Genomic DNA, 13,521 nt, shown 5'->3' with positions numbered 1-13,521 from the left:
GGAGCCTGTAGAAGTCCTGCCCCGAAGAGACACCTGGAGTGAGCAGGGACTGAAGGTGCGGCGGTGAGCCAGGAGAGGAGGCCAGAGGTCGTCCACGAACACGCCGCATGGCTGGGAGTGAGCACCAGGGACGAAGTTCCACTGCACCTTTGCTCTTCTTTATCTAAATGCAACGGCGTGTCATGGTGTTAAACACTGAATAATATTTCAAATGAAACGTACATCCACTTGTTCCTACAAATATAAGAGACGGGCCTGCTCACCCATTTTCTATATTACCAGCTGCTCAGGTGTCATCTTATCTTCTTCTACAGCCTTCTTGTAATTCTCAACTAATTCCAACATCTCCTTTTTACTCAGGCTTCCCTGAAATTACAAGGCTCCTTCTAGTCTTCAGTGTCAAATCTTCCATCTTCCACCAAGTGCCAAATTCTTCCATTCTTCTTATGCAAATGGAGCAGCATCTTCCGTTCCAGTTCATTTTTCTAACAGTAGCAACACTTGTGTCATCCATGAATTAATTCCTGGAGCGGTGGCTGTTTAATGACCCCAAGTGGAAATTACTTGTTTTGCTTTGTGTCCTAAGACTGTCGGTTTGGGCTTGATCACGCGGGGGCAGCAACATCAGGCCTTCCCTTCACACCCTGAATGGGGATCTGCCGTCCGCCGTCTCCAGCTGCCTTTGGAGCTCAGCACAGTGCTGGCGAGCACATCAGAGCGCACGGCAAGACCCAGAGCAGCTGTGGTTCCAGCCGTCTCGGCCCTCCTGTCTGCCTCAGCAGAGCCCACCTCCTCTGGGACATGGGAGTGACTGCCTCCTTGGACCCTGTCCCTGACCTTGGGGATGTCATCGTCAATAAGTTCCCCAGGGTGCAGACTCTCAACTGCTGTTAGGGCTCCACGCTGGTCTTGTTTTTGAGCCAGGAGAGATGAGGATTTGTCCTCCAGTCTCCACGGTGGGGACACCTGTGGGGGGTCCTGGCTCCAGCCCAAGCCTCTGTCCCCCTTGATGATTATTTGCAAATCAATATGAAGATTGGAACCAAAATAAGCTCCTGAGGACTGTCTCCTGACACTAAAGAACACTGTCTCCTTTAGCTGTCATCCTCGTTATCTTCCCATCCTCCCCCTAGGCAACCACTAATCTTCTCTGTGTCCATATAGATTTTCCCATTCTGGGCATTTCTGTCATGAACATTCAGGCACTGCTGCAGGTGCTCTCTGATTGAGCCCCTGCTCAGAAGGGTGGTACTCACATCTTGACGTCTCCCCCTCCCGCTTGGGGAAGGAGAGGCAGGCAGGGTGGGCCACTGTGAGGACAGAGCCCAACTGGGGGGTTCCTGCAGGGGCTGCCTGGGATGCGAGAGCCAGGGGCTGGTACTCCCATGCCAGAATCCACCTGAGAGAGCCCCTCTTTCATTGAGGGATGAAATTACGACCCTGGGGCTGGGGTTCTCTTGTAAGGGGTTCAGAGCCAACAAGACAAGGCCGGTATGAAGCTGGATCAGACGTTAGTCAGCTTCCATGGACACCAGGGGCATGGGGCTCCCGGCTCACCTTTACAGGTGGGGTCCCACAAAGCCAGGACCAGCCGGGCCTCAGGGCAGGCTGGGAACTGAGAATGTTCTGCTCCTTGCTCAGGTTGATCTGAATGTCAGAGCCAAGGTCCAGCTGACACTTGGCACCTGACGGCTTGACTGTTGGCTGCCTGGGCGGATGTCATGTTCCCGAAGTCACTCTCTGTTCTCCCCTGTTCCTTTGTAGGAATATCGAGAAGCTGTTGTCATTTTTCAGGCACGGATTGTTTTCCTACTGGTGTTTTGCTGTGTTTATGAGCCTCACACTTTTTGTATGTTTTATTTTTTAAGTTTGCAATTCAATGGTTTTTAGTATATTCACAGATATATACCACCATGACACAGTCCATTTTAGAACATTTCGTCCTCTCAAGAAGAACACTGTCTCCTTTAGCTGTCATTCTCATTATCTTCCCATCCTCCCCCTAGGCAACCACTAATCTACTCTGTGTCCATATCGATTTTCCCATTCTGGACATTTCTGTCATGAGTGGCTCTTTTCACTTAGCATAATGTTGTAGCATATGTCAGTCCTTATTTCCTTTTTATGGCCAAATAATATTCCGCTGTATGGATAAACCACATTTGTCGACCCATCCTTCAGTTGATGGACATCCGGGTTGTTTCCACCATCTGAATATTATGAATAATGCTGATATGAACATTCACATGCAAGATTTTGCATGGATGTGTGTTTTCACTTCTCTTGAGTATTTACCTAGGAATGGAATCACTGTGTCATATGGTAACTCTATGTTTAACTGTTTGTGAAAATGCCAGATCATTTTCTAAAGTGGCTGCACCGTTGTGCATCCCACCAGCAATGCGCAGAGTTCCGGTCTCTCCTGCACGCACCAGCACTGGTGTCCCTTTACAATCCCTTCTTCTCTGTAAGGTCGATGGTCATGTCCCACTGTCTCATTTCTGACCCTAGTAGTCTTCTTTTTTTCTCTTGCTTGATCTAGCTAAAGGCTTGTCATTTTGTTGAACTTTTCAAGGAATCCAGCTTTGGTTCATTGATTTTTCTCTATTGTCTTCTTATTCTCTATTTCATTAACTTCCAGACTATTTTTTATTATTTCCTCCCCTCTGCTTTCCTTTTGGCTTAGTATGCTTTCTTTTTCCAGTGCCTTAAGGTAGAAGGTTAGAAAGATTGAGATATTTCTTCTTGTCTTAATATAGTCACTTCAGCAATACATTTCCCTCTAGGAACCGCTTTAGCTGCACCGCATCAGTTTTAGTATGTTGTGTCTCCATTTGCATTTATCTCAAAGTATTTTAAAATCTACCTTTTGATTTCTTCTTTGACCCATTAGTTATCCAGGAGTGTGGTGACTGACACATGTCTGCACGTTTCCCAGTTTTCTTTCTGCTGTTGACTTCCATTCCACCCTGGACACAGAATGTGGTCCTTCCGTCCTTTTACATTCACTGAGATTTATTTACAGCCTAACGTGACCTCTCCTGGAGAATGTCCCAGGTACACTCAAGAAGGATGTGTGTGTTGCTATTGGTGGGTGCAGGGTCTGTAGAAGTCTATAGAAAATGCTACTTTAGGACCTCGGTCCTTCCGTGGAGCTGCTCTCCAACACCCAGACCTGGATCACAGCTTTCCTGGCTGGAGACGCTGTGGCACGGCAGTGCCAGAAGCTGGGGCTTTGTCCCTGTGCCTCTTGGCCTTGGGAACAGTGCCTGGGTCAGGGCTGGCTCTTAAAAATACTGGCTGGATGAATGAACCCAGAGAAGAAGTCTCAGTTCATTGGAAGCTGTTATCATGCCCGCCCCTGAGTGCCCCCTGTGGTTCTTCCTTCTGGACTCATCTCTGCTGGACAGGCCCTTGCTTATCCACATCCCTCCAAGGTGGGCACCTGCCTCCACGACTCGCAGACGTCCCTGAGGCTGGTGCTAGAATGGAACACCTGTCAGGGTCTGAGGCGTCCTGTGCTGTCCCTGTGCTTTTGGCAAACAGCCGTATGTGAACCCAAAGACTCACAGATTTCATTTCCTTTGCAGTCACAAAGTGCTTCACACACAGACAAGTGGGGAGGTACAGTGACCCTCGTCTGGGTGTCCACGACTGTGTCAACCCACCTCACAGTGGACAGGCGTCTCAGCCCCCTCTGCTGAGAGGTGGCCGGCTTTCCAGTGTCAGGGTGACCTCAGGAACGTCCCCACCCAGTGTGTGTGGCCTCCAGGGCCAGGCATGGGGTGGACGTTGGGTTCCCCCACAGCTGGGCAGTCCCGTCACAGGATGGGGGTCCGGCCTGGCATGCTCCCACCTCCTGGGGAAGCTTCAGAGCCAGCGGCGAGCCCCGCGTCTGTGCGCACGGCCTGTCTCTTTCGTTTGTGCTTGTGATATGTGGCAGCCTCAGCTGTCCAAGGGGGCAGTGTTGGCATCTGCTCCAGGAAATTCACTCTGGGATGGAAGCACTCCCTCGCACGGGGGGCTGGGTTTAGGGAAATCAGACTCTGCTTGGTTATGATTAGTGGAGATAAATCTGCCCGAGAGAAGCTAAATTTAACAAAAATTCGAGCCTTGGGCTTCCGCACTCCACCCTCAGCCACGGGCAGACGGCGTGTGTTTCTGTTGGCCAGGGCCCAGATAACATCGAGAAGAGGAAAACAATCCCCAGAAATCCGAGAAATGTTGAACAAGGAAAGAGAATGTTCAATCGACCAAAACAAACAGAGATACAATCTCGCCCCCTGGGTTTTCTCACCGCTGGGTCCAGGGGGAAAAATGAGAGACTGCAGGAGAAGAATGCACATTAAAAACACATGGCCTGCGAGGACGAGAGCAGAGGGCAGCCCTCAGTCCTTCACAGAATTGCAGCCCCGGAGGGACCAGGACCGTAGGGCGAGCCCCCGAGTGAGGCGGGAGCGGGCAGGGCTTCCCTGGCTCCGAGCGAGCGTGGCCCAGGTCTTGCTGGAAGAGCCAGTGCTCCCTCTCTGTTCTTGACTGCGGACACCACCACGTGTTTCCAGGGGACACGAGAAGGCTCTCCACTGTTCATCTGTTTACTGGCTTTCCTTTCTGCTCATTGATGTGTCAATCATCTTTGAGTTTCAAAAATGCATTCATTCATTCCATCATTTATTCCACAAAGGCGCACTGTGCCAGGCACAGTCAGGACCTGGAATTCAGGGTCCCCTGGGAGGGCACCCCAAACAGAGGCGAGGGGCTGGGGGAGCCTGGAGGTGGGGTTCACCCACCCCCTGGGACTCGGAGCATGTGCTCTTGGTGGAGCCTGAGGGGCAGGGCGCCATGATCCCTTGCTGCGTTAGTGGAAGCCTGCGGGCTCGCTGCCCTTCAAGACCATGTTTCCAGTGGGTTCTGTGCCTGGTGGGGACGAGGGGTCATTGGGAAGCATCGGGGCCATGCTTTTGGCCCCTCCTGCTTTGATCTCAGGTTGTGCCTCCTCAGGAAACACTTTGAAGGCTGCAAGGCACTCGACAAACAAGATCCTCCGTCTTTATGAATAACGGCTCATGAGTTCAGTGTCTGCAAACGGTCCACCCAGAGTCCATACTGGGGAGGGGGAATGTTGACCAGGCGTTCTGCACGTGCTCATTCACCGAGGTGGTGGGGCTGGAGACTGACCGTGGCTAGCAGGGAGGACCGTGTGACCCTGACCAGGCGCTTCCCTTCTCCGAGCCTCATGTCGGGGGTCTGTGACATTCGGGGCTCTGCTGGCGCAGCTTTGTGCAGGCCTTGTGCTGTGTGCTCCGGGCGGGCTTGGAAGAGGGCACTCTGAGGATGTCCCCTCACTGGTGTGGTCGGCACTGCCCCTCCAGTGTGGCTGAGGGAGCCGTTGCTCTCCTAACAAATGGGGAGATGGCAGAGTTCCAGTTGGTATAAGGCGCCTGCAGGATGCCAGGTTTTGGAAGGATTTGGGTTTTGAGGGTCCACGGCAAGGAATGACAATCTCACTTGTTCCTCCAAGGCCCTGTGGCTGTGACCGGGAGCTGCGGCCGGCTGAGAGCTGGGGTCTAACCGGGTGGTGACTCGAGCCCCAGAGGCCCCTGGGGAGCGCAGGAGTGTCGGAGGCTCCTGGTTCACACTCGGGGTTCATTAGGCTAATGATGTATGGTGTTGAGGGCACAGCCCATCCCCTGTGCTTGTGACCCCACTGCTACCGCGGAGAGTGAGGACAGAGTGCGTCCTCCAACAGGAGAGCAGCTTCTCACTAATGAGCTCTTTCTATGCTTCCCACTCCTACAAGCCCTGCCTTAAGGGTTCAGATAGTTCTTGAGTCCTGAACAAGAACGCCGCGCAGAGTCCCCTTCTCTTTATCTAATAGAAAACAATTTTTGTACACAATTGTGGTAGACAGAGTTCTAAGGGGCCCCAAAATTTACACCCCATGGGGTACCCGCCTTCATTATTCTCCTCTGTGGGGCGGAGGGCAGGCAGAACCTGTGGACACTCCATGTGACAAAGAGGACTTGGAAAATGTACTTCAGGTTACTGACCAGCAGACTTGGAGTCAAACAAAAGGGACATTATTTGGGTGGCCCGGCCCCATCACTTGAGCCCTTGAAGTCTGAGTGTAGAGGTCAGAGGGAGAGAAGTCGGGGCAGACAAGGCACAGGTGCCTGCCGGCCTGGAGCAGCCTGTGTCACACCTGCCTCAGGGGCCACGAGGCCAGGCGCAGCCCCAGCTGACAACTGGCGAGAAAATGGGGACCTGAGTCACATAGGCGCAAGGAAATGACCTAGGCCAACGTCCTGAATGAGCTGGCCGGAGGCTTCCTCCCCAGAACCTCCAGAAGGGGATGCAGCGCTGAATGTTGGTTTTGACTTCGAGAGACCCCGAGCACACAGCCCGTCACGCTGCTGAGCTTGCGCCCATAGAACCCCGAGCTGATAAACTGAGGGCAGACTCAGCTGCTAGGTTTGTGATCATTTATTTTGTAGGACAGATGACTGTTACAAAAGCACTGCCGATCCATGGTACTGAAAGGAGCAAAACCAGACAGCAAGAGGAAGAAAAGAAAAGTCACCGATGATGAGCCCATCCGGACGTGACTAGAGTTAATATTTTGCTGAATAGCCTTCCAAATGTTTTCTCTGTTTTTCTATTTTTTACGTTTCCTGAGCTGTAGCTGATATACAAGGAACTGTGTGTTCTTAAACCGTGTAGTTCGATGAGTTTGACACGTCTTTGCACCCATGAAACCTCACCACAGTCTAGACACTGAGCACGTCCGTCAACCCAAGAAGTTTCCTCATGCGCCTTTGAAGTCCCTTCCTCCCGCCTGTGACTGTCCCCCGTCCCCAGGTGTATGGGGACACTTGTCACTCTACAGTAGTTTCATATCCAAGAATTTTGTATCAGTGCAATTGTGCAGTATGTATTCTTTTCTTTATTTTTTCAGTCTTTTTGTTGTTGTTGTTGAGGAAGATTAGCCCTGAACTAACATCTGCTGCCAATCCTCCTCTTTTTGCTGAGGAAGACTGGTCCTAAGCTAACATCCGTGCCTGTCTTCCTCTACTTTATATGTGGGATGCCTACCACAGCATGGCTTGACATGTGGTGTGTAGGTCCACAGCCAGGATCCAAACCAGCGAACCCCGGACCACCAAAGCTGAATGTGCAAACTTAACCACTTTACCTCCAGGCTGGCCCATTTTCAGTCTTTTTTAATCTCTGTGCTTCATTTTGGATAATTTCCATCACTGTCTTCAAGTTCAGTAATCTTTCCTCTGCAGTGTGAAACCTTCCGTTAATCCACCCGGTCTGCGTTTCCTGTCAGACACTGCGGGTTTTGTCTCTGTGACTCTGATCTGGGTCCTGCTAACGTCTCTAATGCTCTATGGAACGTGGATGTCTCCCCCTCGAACCTTGAACACACAGAGTCACGTTCTAACCCTGCCTCAACGTCCTGTCTCCCGATGCGGTCATCCGTGTCTCATCACCATCAGTTTCAGTGGACTTTTCTTGTTGTCGTGGTCACGCTTCCCTGCTTCTTGGCATGCCTGGTAATTTTTAATTGGATCCAGAGGTTGTCCCCTTTATCTTGTTGAGTGTAGGTATGTTTACGCTCCTGTGAATATTGTTTTCCTCAGATTCGTGCCCTGATCAGTATCCTACTGAATACTGGAGGGAGAATGCCTTCCGTGGGATCCGCTTTATCTCTGTGCAGCCCTCTCCCCTCCTCTATCTGCCTTCTGAACCCCAGCTCCTAAACCACCATGGACTCCAAGCTCCTGGAGCTCTGTCGGCTCCCCCTGGGTCCCCTCCACGATCCACAGCTGGACACTCTCCGGTCAGTTGCCGGGGCACTGGTGGGGCTCCGCTGGGCTTTGTTTCCATTTCTCAAGCCTAATGTCCTTCACTTCCTCATGTCCAGAGTGTTGAAAAGAGTCCTTTCCTGTGTTTTGTCTGGTTTTCAGTTGGTTCAGACAGGAGGGTACCTCTGGTTCCTGTTATTCCATTTCAGCAGAAATAGTGATACCTATTTTAAAGAGATAGAGTCACGCCAGATTTAGTGTTCTGAAACCTGCACACTATGCCTGGAACATAAACTTTCAATCCTAAAAGGGGTGTAGGGTGAAGTCGCCGAGCCCATGGTCCCCTCCAAGCTCTGCACATCACCAATGGCCAGGAGCGAGGCAGCGACATATCTCCATGTGCTGCGGGATGGTATACCAGATGGCCCAGTGATTACTCTCCCCAGGGCTCAGAGCACGCTGGCACAGAGCGGGCCCCAGAGTTCTAGTTGTTACAGCAGAGAGCCCCCCAAGTGGTTTATATTTCCAATAATGCCTTAAGTGTCCTCTCACACTTATTCTTATAGGTGAGCTCCAAAATGTTTTTCCAACTTCCAGAAGGAGTCTCCTTGCAGTTCCAGTTGGAATTGCACGTGACAGGATGTTTGCTTGCTCCTTTCCACTCATAGTGAGCCCAAAATGCCCCCTCCACCTTTCTCTCTCTCCTCCGCAGGGACTGTTCTTACATCTGACGCTCAGCACAGCTGGCCCCTCCTCACCACGCACCCACTGACGTTCAGATCCACCTCTTCAGTGGGGTCATCTGATGCTGCGAACCTGCCCACGCCTGGTCCCCGCCGATGCTAATGTACGCATGCGGTGACCCTCCTCCCAAGCAAATGACACCACTTCCCTCCATGAAAGGTCTCTGTACTCTGAACATTTGGAAGTAATTAGCAAATAAACCGGGGGAACACAGGCACCCTCAACGGGTGCTGGATTGAAAGACAGCTGGACGCCCAGGACTGGGTTCATTGAGTCCACGGCAGCCCTGCCTGACCTGTGGGCAGCAGTGAGCGGGGCTCAGCTCAGCAGGGTCCACGGTCAAGCAGGCGGGACCCCACCATGGACTTGTGTCTCTGGCCCTGCCTTGCAGAGTTCTAGTCAGTTCCAGCTGTCACTGGGCGTGGCCAGACAGGGGCTGAGGTCAAAGGTGGCCAGGGAGGGGGTCAGGGGCTTCTGACGTCCCTTCCAAACCCAGGACCAGACTTGTGAGCAGGGGACGGTGGTCAGGGGTCCTGAGAGATCTTCGTCACCTTCCTGATTTGCCGGGGGCAGGCCTGACTGAAGTGGTGGGTTTGACCTGGGAACTCTGTTCAGGGCCACTGGGGTACTTTCCCTGGTGAGGGGAGGGTTGTCTCCCAGCAGAGGCCCTGGGAGATGAGTTGGAAGAGAGCGAGCCTTCTCATGCTCAGGGTAACAGCTGAGGTCAGGTCCCCATTGGACATGCCATAGCCCCATCTCACCTGCAGCAACCCCCTGAGGGTTGCTCTCGGGAACCCCATCGGAGAGATGTTAATAGGGGTCGGAGTGGGGTGGGGAGGAGAGGGGTGCCACGGGAAACAAGTTTGGAGACCAGGCTGCCTCTCGAGGAAAACTCCCACCCGAGCAGGTTCTCCTCGTCCGGAGCTAGAGACGGCAAAGGATAGGAGGCGGCAGCGTCCACAGGGCGGGTCTCCGGGAGCCGTAAACGCGCTTACAGGACGACTATCTAAGTAAAGATGTCTTTTTGTAAGTGTTTCCCAGACTGCTTTTCAACACAAATTTAGTTAGCTGAAACTGTTAGTCTTAAGCGAGAGTAAAACCATCTCTTGGTCCTCCCGAGCTTCCTGTGCTGGGGCCTGGGGAGCAGGCTGCACCCAAATGCCGTCCTTCCCTCTCCAGGACGAGGGCAGGGCAGCCCTCGGAAAACCCGCTGCCGCATGAGCGCCATTTATCAGTCGCGGTCCTGAGAGTTTTCACTCTATGGAGCTTCAGTCTGAGCGACTGTGTGATCACCTCACCACGGCAGTGAAACCAAACGAGAGAAAAGTCAATTTTAGTTCATAAGAGAGGCAGGAATTGGTGTTTCTGGATCAAAGGGAGGCCCTCTTTAAACCACAATGACGAAAATATTCTACTTGCAGTGTCTGGAAATCAAAGAAGTGACAATTTAGTAATAAGATTCACATTTATATAATATACATTTATAAAACACTATCCTGAAAATCGTAGTCCTTTCAAGTCCCCATTTCAGATATTCTGCAGTTGCTTACGTGGTAGCGATAAAACCAAAAGAGGAAAAAATTGAATTTATTTTGGAAGATGAAATTCTGGCTGTGTTCCTGAGTTATTTTAGCGATTTTATCAGCAATAACAAGGATACTGTAATTACACTACTTGTAAATAGGATAAAATGTAAGGACTAATGTCAAAGTAATTTGAATACTCTGCAGTTATAGAACATTCTCTAAGAATCATAATCTAGGGGGTTTCCATTTGAGCCATTGGTTGATTCCTTCATGGCAATGAAACTAGAGAACGTCAGAATCATTTAGCAGAGAGAAAGGAGAGAAGCGTCTTGCTGTGGTTCTGGGTCTTCAGAAGCAGACTTCTTGGAGGATGGGGTCAACTCAGAGGTGACTCACTTGGAGGTGACACATTTCTGTGCACCTCAGTGGGCAGTGTGGCGGGTCGGGGAGTTCTTGGTGGGGGAGACTCCTAGGCAGTTCCTTCTTCCCATTCTGGAATCTGTGGAAGGACAGAGTCTTCTTCCCAGGAGGTGCCCCAACCCCCCTGGACCCCTGGAGCCTCTGCCGTGGGACAAGGAGGAGAGGGGAGGGTGGAGCCTGCGGGCAGGACTCTGTTCTGGTGGTGGGAGGGTCGGATCAAAACCGCCTGGCCCCCCCTTCTGATGGAGGCAAAGCTTCCCCAGGGTGGAGATTTCTCATGTGATCGTTAAGGGCATTGACTGTTTCACCTGCTTCCATTAGTCTAGTGCACATTTGGATTGTTTCTTCATCAGGAGTTTTAAAAATAGGTATTTAACTCAGCGCATCCATCTGGGTCCTCAGAACCCCTTTGCTACACCTTCCAGGTGGTCCTTCTGATGAATTTGTTCCATCTAATCCTGGGCTGCCTTCCCCACGTGGTACCCTCATCTGCCCAGGTGTCCACCAGGGGCTAGCTCCCCTCTCTCTCCAGGTTCCTAATATTCTTTCTACCACAGAGCAAGTTTCCTCTTGCTCCCATGCATCCTTCAGCGTCCCACGAAAGCAGCTGTAGGCTCTCCTGAAGATGGCGCTTCTCTGAGAGCCGCCTGACACTGTCCCCCTGTCTCCTGGTGGGTCATCAAGGATGCTAAGGTGGCAGCTACTTGATTTGGGGTCTTGTCAGACTGGATCTTTCTGGGAATGTCAGCCATCAGTGCCACTTGTTTTGAACGTTGAGCCTTGTCTTCTCTTCTTCCTTTTGGAGAGTGTCTGCTTTATGCCCAGGGAAGTGTTGGGTCTCTCTTGCTCCCTTCTGGTGGCCTCCAGTTTCCTCTTTCTGATGCTGGGCTCTCTAACCCGGCTTCCACTGTCCACATTGGGTGACCCCTATTATTCTATCTTCCAGTTCACTTATTTTCCCTCTGTCTCCTCCATTCTTCTTTTAAGCCCATCCACTGATTTTTTTTAAAATTTTAGTTGTTATAGTTTATGTTCTAAAATTTCCATTTGGTTCTTCTTCATGTTTTCTCTTTCGTTGTTAGGACTTTCTATTTTGTTTGCTGAAACTTCCTAGTGTTCCGTTTATTTCAAGCATAGTTTTACTTGTTTGTTGAAGCATTTTCATGACGTCTGCTTTGAAATCTTCATCAGATCATTCTGATCTCTCTGCCACCTCATCGTTAGCGTAGTTTGATTTTCTTGTTTCATTCAGTTTGAGATGTTCATGGGTCTCACTATGGCAAATGATTTTCAATCGAAATCTGGGCGCTTTGTGTATTATGTTATGAAACTCTGGACCTCATTTAACTCTTCTGTTTCAGCTGCTTCCTGTGACGCTGCTTTGCAGGGAGGTCGGGACGGGGTGGGGGGCGGCCCTGCCTCATTACTGCCAGGTCGGGGGGAGAAGTCCAGCTTCCCTACTCGGTCTCCACTGACCCCTGGGGCAGGGCTCCTTGTTACTGCCGGGTGGGGATAGGAGTTCTGGCTCCCTGGTAGGTCTCCACTGATACCTCCTGGTATCTGTAGTAGTACTTGATGTGTATAACTTTATCCTGTAAGTGACACATCAGTTAGGACATTTGCAGCTGCAGCAACAGAAAATCCAACAGCGTGATTTGAACCGTCAGGATATTAATCATGATATTGACACCAATTCCAGGATTATGTGGCCTCAGAGTTAGTCTGGAGCTCAGTAATGCCACGAGGGATCCACACTCTTTCTGTCTTCCTGCTATGAATGCTTCTCAACTTCATGCCTGCACCACTTAGCTACAGGTGGCTGCCACTGGTCCAGGAATCACGTCTACATTCCAAGCCAGAACAAAAGGAGAAGAGTAGCACCAGGGGACTTTCCTCTTGCATCTATGCTTCTTATTAGGAGGGAAAAACTTTCCCAGGAGTCTCCCTGTAGTCTTCTGCTTACATCTTATTTGGCACAGGTGTGTCATATGCCAGTCCATGGCTGCAAGGGAGCTGGGAGAATGAGTATCTGGAAAAGGGGAGTAGGATTTTCAAGATCAGCAAAGAGGCAGGGGAGGAGGGTGCTCCCACTAAGAACATGGGATCTCCACCTGCCTCCTGACCCAGTGGGGCGTCTCTCCGGAGAAGGACACGTGGGTTGGGACAACTGCTGGGAGGCAGAAAGCCATCTGCACGGCAGCCTACTCAGCAATGCGTTGTCTCCTTCGGGGGTAATTTCTGCGTCGACGATCTCTCCTCAAACATCGAAACCCACCACCCTCCCTAACCTGTCCACGGTGATGCTTGAGCACGGGGCGTGTGCCTGGAGGACTGCGTCTGCTCGGATCGCGGCTCACAGCCACCGCAGGCGGTGCCAGTGGGTTGTCGTGTGGACACGGGTGCAGGGACAGGCGCAGAGACACCCTCCTTCCACAGAGTTGTCCTGACTTTCCTCTCTTGGGTCAGTCATTTACCCCACGCAGGTGGACATGAGCCCAGGTTTGATGAGGCGATGGAGGGTCTGGGTTCATCACCTTCCTCCTTCTTTGTCTCCCCATCAAGCCTGACAAGGGCATCCATCATTTACCTTCTCCAGCTGCGTCCAGATGTCTCCACCATCAGGACTCAGTGAGAGAGGCAGACAAAGGCGTCCTAGCCGCTCTCTCTGCTGGTGTCGGAAGCAGGCCTTTCTTCATTGACTTGTCAGCTGGGATCGGAGAGGGAGGGCTGCGAGGCAGAAAAAACATGGGAAACCAGGGACCAGAGAGCAAGAGAGGTGGCAGAGAGATGTGGTAGGAGGAGGTGGGGACGTCTGCGCTCCTGGGGAAGGTGTGGAGAGGCAGCCAAGGCCCCACGGGGACACTATTCCCCTCCTTCCCGCTTCCCAGCTCTCAACACACAGTGTTGCCAACGGAGAATGGGGGACTTCCAAAGGCACGTGAGGAGAGGAGAGGAAGAGATTCAGCATCAAGGACAACAGGTCAATAAGTCAAGTTACGCTTAAGAAATACATGGGAGGG

This window comes from Equus caballus, chromosome 6 (assembly GCF_041296265.1).
Source record: "Equus caballus isolate H_3958 breed thoroughbred chromosome 6, TB-T2T, whole genome shotgun sequence".
In the NCBI taxonomy this organism is placed as follows: domain Eukaryota; kingdom Metazoa; phylum Chordata; class Mammalia; order Perissodactyla; family Equidae; genus Equus; species Equus caballus.
Note: the sequence above shows the minus strand (reverse complement) of the source record.